A 10,749-nucleotide genomic window follows, 5' to 3' on the forward strand; every position below is an offset into this window, starting at 1 on the left:
GGGTGAGCGGAGTGCGCGGGGGGCACGGGGGAGTGTGCATGCGGGGCTAGGGGCGCGGTGTGCACTGGGGGGGCGCGGGGTGCGTGGGGGGTGCGGGGCGCGCGTTGGCTGTGGGACACACTGGGACACAGGACGCCACGGGACGCCGCGGGGCACTCTGGACGCACGGGGGGCGGGGCGCGCGGGCCGGGTGGCAGGGGTCACGGGTCGCGCAGGGAGCGCGGGTCACGCGGGTGGGGCGGGGCACGCTGAGGCATGCAGAGGTGCGGGAAGTTGTGGGATGCTGTGCGTTGCTCTGGATGCGCGGTGGGGAGTCGCGGGTTTGCGTGAGGTACGTGGGGGTGGGGCGCGGGGCACACGGGGCTTGGGGGGCACAGGATGTGCCGGAGAGTCCGGGGAGGGTGTGAGGCATGCGGGAGGCGTGGGGCACCGTGGTGAGAGCCAGGGTGGCGCGTGGGGGGGGGCGCAGGGGGTTCGCGGGGGTCGCGGGTTGCGCGGTGGCGCGGGGCATGCGGTGGGGCTCAGGACGCGCAGGGCTGGTGGTTGCGGGGTGTGGGGGGGACTCGAGGTGCGTGAGGGTGGGGCACAGGGGTCACGGGGCGCGCTGTTGGGGCACACGGGGCATGCGGGGGGTGGGGGCGCTTGTTACGCCTGGGCACGCCGGGGCTCATGACACCGCGGGGCGTTCGGGATGCGCGGGGCGCGCGAGTGTCATGCGGATAGGGGCATGGGGCACGTGTGGGGGGCAGCGGGTGCTCGGGTGTTGCGCGGGGGTGGGGCGTGGGGGTCCCTGGGCGTGCGGGTCCGCCAGGGCGTGTGGGGCTCGGTGCGAGCAGGGCCGCTGGGGCGCTGGGCCGCACCTGATGCGGCGGGTCGCCGTGGGCGGGGGGAGGGTATGGGTGGCGTGGGGGGGTGTGCTTCCCTAGTTAACCCCTATGTGCCCTCCCTCTTGCAAAAAGTTCCTAATTTCCCTCTAATACTTGCCTTTTTTTCCCCTTGTTCTCTGTAGTGCAGCTAGGTGGTCGCCATCTTGACCGGAAGTTTCTGATTGTGTTTTTTTTTTAATTTATTTATTTATTTATGTATTTATTTATTTATTTATGAAAGAGAGTATTGCATTCAGGGACTCCTGCCACTGCAAAAGAACTCCAGATGAATGTGCCACTTTGTACATTTGGCTTTACCAGAGAATGAACCCCATAATGTCAGGTTTTGTACACAGGTACCTTTTAACTACTGGACCATCTCTCCAGCACTGATTGTTTTTTTTCTTTAAAACATATTCTAAGAGTTTCACTTGCTGAATGGAATGAACTGATAAGTTTGCCTTCTCACCCAAGGTTCTAGATGTATTATCATAAGATGTATGTATTTGAACTACTCATAAAACTATTGGCCAGGACTTCCAGGTAGGTTGGTGGCTTAGGAGCCATACCAAATCAGCATAGGGAGGGATTTTAGCAAAATACATTCTTCTTCTGAAAAGTGAAGGAGTTTGGTTGTTCTTAGACACAGCAGAGAAGCCAGAGGGACAAAGACCCACCAAAAAGGAGGAAAATGACCAGAGTCCCACTGAGGCAATCATGGCCTGCAATCCGCACATGCTCACCTGGGGAAGTCCTGCCAGGCACACTAGGCAGCGGAGGCAGCAGCAGCAGAGACCAAGCAACAGATTTTTCAACTCCATCAGCCTTCTTGCAAAGTTAAGAAATCTGAAGGACCATTGGGAATGGTGGCACATGTCTTTAATCCCAGCACTTGGGAGGCAGAGGAAGGAGGATCACCATGAGTTCAAGGCCAGCCTGAGACTACATCGTGAATTTCAGGTCAGCCTGGGCTAGAATGAAACCCTACCTTGACCTCCCCCCCACGCCCCGCAAAAAAAAAAGTAAGAAATCTGAATGAAAGACATCTGAAATCAACTAAAGAGCTACAGAAAGTGTGAGCAACTCCAGAAGTCTGAACTCTCCCATCCTCAACCATCAAAACCAGGACCCCCAGCATTCAGCCCCCAGTGTCAGTACAGCCAACAGAGAGCAGTCAGAGGTACAGCTGCACAGCACAACAAGAAGGATCGAGGTGGGTACTCACCATTGGTGAGGTTGGAAGCCACCACAAAAGGAAATGAGGATGATGAACCAAATTTAAAAAAAAAAAAAAAGAAAAGAAAAGAAAAGGTACACAGTCTTGCAAGAGATAATCTCTCTTTCCTTGTTAGAGAAGGTTATAGAGTATATATCCTTGATTGGCTTTACAATTTTCAAATAACCTATATTTGGGGGTTGAATTTTATTTCCTTTGGTGATTATATATTGCTCTGTCATTACTGGGGACAGGGTCTGATCCAGATCCAAGTTGACCTGGAACCCAATTCATAACAGAAATCTCTACCTCCCAGCTGACAAGATTAAGGGTGTAGAACAACACACAGCCTTAGGGATTTTGGCTTTATATGACTATCTGTTTGTTTTAATCCCCACAATTGCATACTTTGTGCTGGCTTTTATTGATTATGTATGTTACTTGGTTGAAGTTTAAAACTTACTAGTAAACTATTCCATTCCACCAAGTCCACTAGAATACTTGCTTAGCAAGTAAACTCAACACCTAGGATTACTTCTCTGGCTTGATTGGGGGACAAGTCCTACACCTGGCATCTTGAACTCATATCCTGAGGGCATATAGAGGTTGATTGCCATGTCTGAGAACACTACAGATAAGTAGAAAACTGAACCATCAAATCAATTCAGGATGCAAAAGTCACTACAATATAATACAAGAATCTCAAAGAATCAAGACAATACAGTCCCACAAAAAACTATAAATCAATCAGAAATGATCACCAATGATCCTGTTTTAGATGAAATGCCTGACAAAGAATTCAAGAAAATGATGGTACCTATGCTCAAAGAAATCAGAGAAGAAAATGAAGGGAAGCAAAGAAGGAAACAAACTTCTGAAAGAGAACACAGGAAACCAGCTTAATGAAATAAAGAGGTCATTACAAGACACAAGTAAGGAAATAGAAATACTGAAGGAAAAACTAGGCTGAAATCCTGGCTCTGAAGGATATAGTCAATGATACAAAAAACTCTGTGGACAAAGTCTCACCAGGAGAATGGATGAAGGAGAGAACAGAATATCTAAACTAGAAAACTACATGGCAGATCTAATACAGTCCAACAAAGAGAAAGACAAGCTAATAGCAAGGTATGAATGGGCATTTCAAAATACCTGGGATGCTATGAAAAAATTAAACATAACAATTCAGGGTATAACAAAAGAAGAATTTCAATTCTGAGGCTTAGTCAGTATTTTCAACAAAATCATAGAAGAAAAGTTTCCTAAAACTGGGAAATGCCAATGTAGATACAAGAAGCTTTTAGAACATCAAACAGACAAAATCTGGAAAGAACCTCTCCTTGCCCTGTTCTAATTAAACTACAAAACACACTAACCAAAGAAAATATATTGAAAGCAGTTAGAGAGAAGAAGTAAGTCACCTACAAAGGCAAGCCCATCAGAATAACTGCAGATTACTCAACACAAACTTTAAAAGACAGAAGGACTTGGAACAATGTATTCCGAGTTCTGAAAGATAACAACTGTCAACCAAGATTACCTTATCTTGCAAAGCTATCTATCCAAATTTATGGAGAAATAAGGGCATTCCACTACAAAAACAAGCTAAAGGAATTTATGACAACTAAACCAGCTGTAAAGAAAATACTCAAAGGAATTTAAGAATTAAATTAAGATGCTGAAGAGAAAGCAAAACACACACAAGAAGACATAGGAAAAAATAAACCACACCCAAATAACTGTTAAAATAAATGAGTAAAGGAAAAACAAGAAACACTATAAAGTAAAAAGAATGGCGAGAATAAATGCATACCTTTCAATAATAACTCTTACTATTAATCATCTCAATGCACCATCCAAAAGACACAGGCTTGCAGACTGGATTAAAAGGCAGGATCCTGCCATTTGTTGCCTCCAGGATACTCATCTCTCAATACAAGATAGACACCACCTTTGGAGGAAAGGATGGAAAATGGTGTTTCAAGCAAATGGGCCTAGGAAACAAGCAGGGTTGCTATCCTAATACCTGACAGGATAGATTTCAAACCAGCATTAGTGAGCAAAGATAAAGATGGTCATTTTATACTGACTAAAGGAACACTCCAGCAGGAGGACATTACAATCCTAAACATATATGCACCTAACATGGGCTCCCAGTTTCATCAAACACTATTAGACTTAAGGTTACAGATAACATCAAATGCAATTGTAGTGGGAGACTTTAATACCCCACTCTCATCAATGGACAGGTCATCCCAGCAGAAAACAGAGGACATCTGAATTAAATGATGTCATGGAACAAATGGATTTAACAGATATATACAGATCATTCTGTCCAAATGATGCAGAATATACATTTTTCTCAGCAGCACATGGAACATTATCTAAAATAGACCATATAGTAGGACACACAGCAAATCTAAAAAAAGCTGGGAAAATTTAAATAATTCCTTGTATTCTATCTGAGCACAATGATATTAAACTGCAAACCAACAAGAAAATCTACAGAGTTTACAGAACTTCATGGAGACCAAACAGTATACTACTGAATGATCACTGGGTCATTGAAGAAATTTAAAAGGAAATCAATAAACTCATAGAATCAAATGATGATGATAATATAACATACCAAAACCTTGGGGCACAATGAAGGCAGTCCTAAGAGGGAAATTTATAGCTCTAAGTGCCTATATTAAGAAATTAGAGAGTTCACAAATAAACAATATAATGCATCACCTTAAGGCCTTGGAAAAAGAAGAATAAGCAATAGATGAGAAGAAATCATAAAAAATAGGAGAGAAATTAATGAAATAGAAACCAAAAAAAAAAAAAATCAATGAAACAAAGAGTTGGTTCTTTGAAAGGATAAACAAGATTGATAAACCCTTATCAATTTTGATCTTAAGAAAGAGAAAAGAGACAAAAAATAATAAAATTAGAGGTGAAAAAAGGCACCATTTCAACAGATGCCAAAGAAATTCATCCAGTTATAAGGACATTCTTTAAGAATATATATGCCTCTAGGCTTGAAAATCTGAAAGAAATGGATGATTTCCTTCATTCATACGACTACCAAAATTAAATCAAGATGAGATAAACCCGCTGTGGCAGCGCTAAGACGGGGGAGGAGGAGAAGTGCTTAAAGTGGAGGGAGCAGGTGCGGGACTGGGGCTGGACCCAGGGCTGAGGCAGGCCACACCCCTCCCTCCCGTCTCAGTGGATCATGCCCAGGGCAGAGGCAGCGGGTGCAGGGGTGGGGACTGGGCGTTGCCAGTTACAACACAGGGATCACAGCAAACCCAGCAGCCACAGAAGCACTGTGGCATCACATCTCCTATCAGCTTAGAAGCCCCCAAGGAGACTGACTGCCTGCTGACACAGAAACTCATGGAGACTCTGAATCCCTATGGGGTCTTCAAAGAGGAAGAGGAATTGCAGCGCAGGATTTTAATTTTGGGAAAATTAAATAACCTAGTGAAAGAGGGGATTTGGGAAATCAGTGAAAGCAAGAATCTTCCACAATCTGTAATTGAAAATGTTGGAGGAAAAATTTTTACATTTGGATCTCACAGATTAGGAGTACATACAAAAGGTGCTGATACAGATGCATTGTGTGTTGTACCAAGGCATGTTGATCGAAGTGACTTTTTCACATCTTTCTACATTAAGTTGAAATCACAGGAAGAAGTAAAAGACTTAAGAGCTGTTGAGACATTTGTGCCAGTTATCAAACTGTGTTTTGATGGGATAGAGATTGATATTTTGTTTGCAAGATTAGCACTGCAGACTATTCCAGAAGATTTGGACCTACGAGATGATGGTCTCCTTAAAAATTTAGATATATGATGTATAAGAAGTCTAATGGTTGCAGGGTAATGGGTGAAATCTTACACCTAGTACCAAACATTGACAACTTCAGGTTAACGCTGAGAGTTATCAAACTGTGGGCCAAAGGGCACAACATCTATTCCAATATATTAGGTTTCCTCGGTGGTGTTTCCAGGGCAATGCTAGTAGCAAGAACTTGCCAGCTTTATCCAAATGCAATAGCATCAACTCTTGTACATAAATTTTTCTTGGTATTTTCTAAATGGGAATGGCCAAATCCAGTGATTTTGAAACAGCCTGAAGAATGCAATCTTAATTTGCCTGTATGGCAACCAAGGATAAACCCCAGTGATAGGTACCATCTTATGCCTATAATTACACCAGCATACCCACAACAGAACTCCACCTACAATGTGTCTGTTTCCACAAGGTTGGTCATGGTTGAAGAGTTTAAACAAGGTCTTGCTATCACAGATGAAATTTTGCTGAGTAAGGCAGAGTGGGCCAAACCTTTTTTTGTTTGTTTGTTTGGTTTTTTTTTTTTTTTTTTTTTGGTTTTTTTTTTTTTTTTTTTCGAGGTAGGGTCTCACTCTGGTCCAGGCTAACCTGGAATTAACTACATAGTCTCAGGGTGGCCTCAAACTCTCAGCAATCCTACTACCTCTGCCTCCGGAGTGGGGATTAAAAGCGTGCACCACCATGCCCGGCTTGGTCCAAACTTTTTGAAGCTCCAAACTTCTTTCAGAAGTACAGCATTATATTGTACTTCTAGCAAGTGCACCAACGGAAAAACAACACCTAGAATGGGTGGGCTTGGTGGAATCAAAAATCCACATTCTGGTTGGAAGCTTGGAGAAGAATGAATTTATTACATTGGCTCATGTGAATCCCCAGTCATTTCCTGCACCCAAAGAAAATCCTGACAAGGAAGACTTTTGCAGGATGTGGGTAATTGGGTTAGTGTTTAAAAAAAAACAGAAAACTCCGAAAATCTGAGTGTTGATCTCACCTGTGATATTCAGTCTTTCACAGATACAGCATTCAACAGGAGTCCAGTTAACAGCGCTGAATGACAGCAGCCTTGACTTGTCCATGGATAGTGATAACAGCATGTCTGTGTATTCACCTACTAGTGCTACAAAAACCAGTCCATTGAACAGTTCTGGCAATTCTCCTACCCCAGCTGTGACGGCAGCGTCTGTGACCAACATCCAGGCTACTGAAGTTTTTGTGCCACAAGCCAATTCCAGTGAAAGCTCAGAGGGTACATGGAGCAAAAGCATTCCTCAAACTGCCACACAGCCATTTCTCCACCACCAAAGCCTACGGTCTCCAGAGTGCTCACACATCTGGTTAACCCACCACCTAGACCTTCAGGAAACGCAGCAACAAAAACACCTAATCCTATTGTAGGAGTAAAGAGAACATCCTCTTCTCACAAAGAAGAAAGTCCCAAGAAAACCAAAACAGAAGAGGATGGAACAAGTGAAGATTCTGACTTTCTGGCTTTGAGTGGAGCTGACAAAACAGAAACTAAGGAAAAACTCAATACAGAGAGGAGCATGAGTCTGTCAGAGACAATTCAGACAGCACCTTCTCTGTTGGCCTCTCAGAAAACATCCAATACAGACCTTTCTGTTATCCCCGCTCTCCATGCAAATCCTATTCCTGTTATCAAGAATTCAGTAAAACAGACTGAATCAGTAAAACCACCTCAGGAGTCCATTAACAGTATCTGCCAACTCCACCTGTTGTCTTCAGATGCTAAAACAAGAAGGAGGATACAAGACTAGACATGACTGACAGTGGATTTAGGTTTTTGGTGACCTCCCTCACTGGGCTGATCCACACTTGATTGGAAGTCCAGGTTGGTATGTGGAAGCCAGGAGTACTGTTATTACTGTGTTAGCAATAGTTGCATTAACTATTTCAAGAAAAATTACTGCCTTTAAAAAAGAAACAAACCACACACACACACACACACACACACACACCTCAAACTATATTTGTGTCCATAATTGGCATCTGTATTGAATTTATGTTTGATGCATTGCTTGGAAAATTTGCAATACAAACTGGCATAAGAATTACTTATTCTGCTGATGCACTTTTACATATTTTTTGTTAGAAAGTAGAACTGATTTTAGGTTTTCAGTTTAATAGATTTTTTTTCACAAAGACTCTCCTTTACCATTGGTCTTGGAAGTGGGTCCTGCTGCGCAGTGGTGCACTGTAGCACTTCAGAGGACGTCTAGGTCAGTCCTTCCAGGTGGCTGTATCCCTTGAAATATAACACCAACTCTAGGGTATACTTTTGACACTGAAAGTAACTAGGAAATACTTGGCTTTGATGGGGTTATGATTTAAAATGTATATTGGTTTTATTTATGGTATTGTTTAATAGTACATACAAATCAGCAATCAGCCAGCAAATATATTTTTGAGCTCACTGAAGCTCGTAATTTTTGCCTTTAATTTTTTATCTTTGAAATAAAATTAACTTTTTGACCCTTCCCTCTTTTCCTTTATGCTTCATATGCATGTGGTAGAGCCTGGTTCACAAAAGCCACAATGCCAGTATTTTCTTAAACCATGACATGAAGCCAGTGACCTTATGGCAACATGGAACAGAACAGTAAATTTTAGTCCCATGGCTGAAACTTATGAATAACTAAAAGTAATGTCTATAAAACACACCTGCTTATCTTGGGTGGACATTTTATCTCTTAAGAGGAATTTTGTACAAGCCACAGAACTCCTATTTCAGATTTACAGAAATCGATTTTCATTTTTAAATGTATACAAAATGCATTTTCTCCTATATTTTTAAACTAATTTTTATTTTTAACTGGTTTATCAGAATGTGTCAGTAAATTTTACATATAGAAACATTTAAAAGAATCATTTCTGGCAAGCACTTGGCATTCAGTCAACTCTCTGCTTCTACATTTTGTTTTGTTCTATCAAAAGATTAGGAGCTCCTTTAAAGAAAATAACTTCTCATAATTAAGCAGCAGAATTGTCATCCATCTTTGTGAAGGGTGCCAGATGTGAGTAAACTTACTCTTTGTTAATCTGGATAAAGTGAACAAGAGAGATTTTTCCTAACGAGCATGTTCTGTGAGCCTTCCTGTGCATGTGCATTTTCATGTTGAACTACAGTTACTTAAACTCTTCCCATCCTTCTAAATTAATTTCCACAGTTGGAATGTAGTCCCCCCATAAGCTATGCATTAATTAGGCTTTCTTTTCACCATGACTTTCTAATGTTTGGCATACAATATTTCTCCTTTCCACGTCTTTGCTCCACCCAGTCACCTTGCCCGCCCTCCCACACCTATGTAAACAAGATGGTCAGCTAGCAGGTGAAGTGTAAGGTGTCTGTGCAGCTTCAGAGTTAGATTGACATTGCCAGGCACAGATTTAGTCTTGTCGTTTTGTTTACACATTGGGGGAAAAATTCATTTTATTAAACATTTCATGTAACTGCATCCAAGTTTTGCCAGGCTAGAACCTTGGATCTTTTCTGTGTAGTAACATTTTAATTCTAGTTTTCATAACCTGGAGATCAGACTATTGCTTTCGCATGATGTAAGTAGTGTCTAATGGCTGGAGTTTGCTTTGTTTTATAGTATCTGTACTCCTTGTATTTATCAAGAGCTATTTTGTAAACAGATGATGTATTTCTCCATTGAAAACACAATAAAATTTTTTTAAAAAGCAAAAAAAAATAAATAAATAAAGATGAGATAAACCATTTAAATAGACCTATAACAAGTACAGAGATCCAAGCAGTTATAAAAGGTCTCCCATCTAAAAAAAGCCCAGGTCCTGATGGATTCACTGGCAAATTTTACCAACCTTCATGGAAGAACTAACACCAATGCTTCTAAAGCTTTTCCATAAAATAGAAAAGGAAGGAATTCTACCCAACCCCTTCTATGAAGCCAGCATCAACCTCATACCAAAACAAGGCAAAGACAGAACAAAAAGGTAAAATTACAGACCAATCTCCCTCATGACCTGGGTCAACATAGATGCAAAATTTCTGAACAAAATATTGGCAAACAGAATACAATAATATACCTGAAAGATTATTCACCCTGACCAAATTGACTTTATCCCAGGTGTGAAGGAATGGTTCAACACACGCAAATCAATAAATGTAATGCATCATATAAATGGTCTGAAGGACAAAAATCACATGATCATATCAATAGATGCTGAAAAGGCATTTGATAAAATCCAACATCCTTTCATGGTAAAAGTATTACAGAAACTGGTACTAGAAGGAACATATCTCAACATAATAAAAGCTATTTATGACAAACCTACAGCCAACATAATGAAAAATTGTGACTAACTTGAAGCTTTTCCACTAAATTCAGGAATAAAACAAGGGTGTCAACTGTTCCCACTTTTATTGAATATAGTACTGGAAGTCTTAGCTATAGCAATAAGGCAAGAGACAGTCATAAAAAGGATACAAATTGGAAGGAAGAGATCAAATTATCATTATTTGCAGATGATATGATTCTGTACATAAAAGACCCTAAAACCTCTACCAACAAACTGTTATAGCTAATAAACACTTTTAGCAATGTAGCAGGATAAAAAATAAATACACAGAAATAAGTAGCTTTCCTATATACTAACAACAAATGTGCAGAGAACAAAGTCAGGGAATCTCTCCCATTCACAATTGCCTCAAAAAAAAAAAAAAAAGAAAGAAAGAAAGAAAGAAAAGAAAAGAAAGAAAGAAAAAGAAAGAAAGGAAGGAAGGAAGAACCTTGGAATAAACTTAACTAAGGAAGGGGAGGAGCTCTACAATGAGAACTT

The 10,749-nt window shown here is 41.3% G+C and overlaps 1 pseudogene; it reads left to right on the forward strand.

Moving 5' to 3' along the window:
* Positions 1-691: 691 nt before the first annotated feature.
* Positions 692-7,703, forward strand: LOC101595247 (annotated as a pseudogene).
* The last annotated feature ends 3,046 nt before the right edge of the window (positions 7,704-10,749 follow it).

This window comes from Jaculus jaculus, chromosome 10 (genome assembly GCF_020740685.1).
Source record: "Jaculus jaculus isolate mJacJac1 chromosome 10, mJacJac1.mat.Y.cur, whole genome shotgun sequence".
Classification (NCBI taxonomy): Eukaryota; Metazoa; Chordata; class Mammalia; order Rodentia; family Dipodidae; genus Jaculus; species Jaculus jaculus.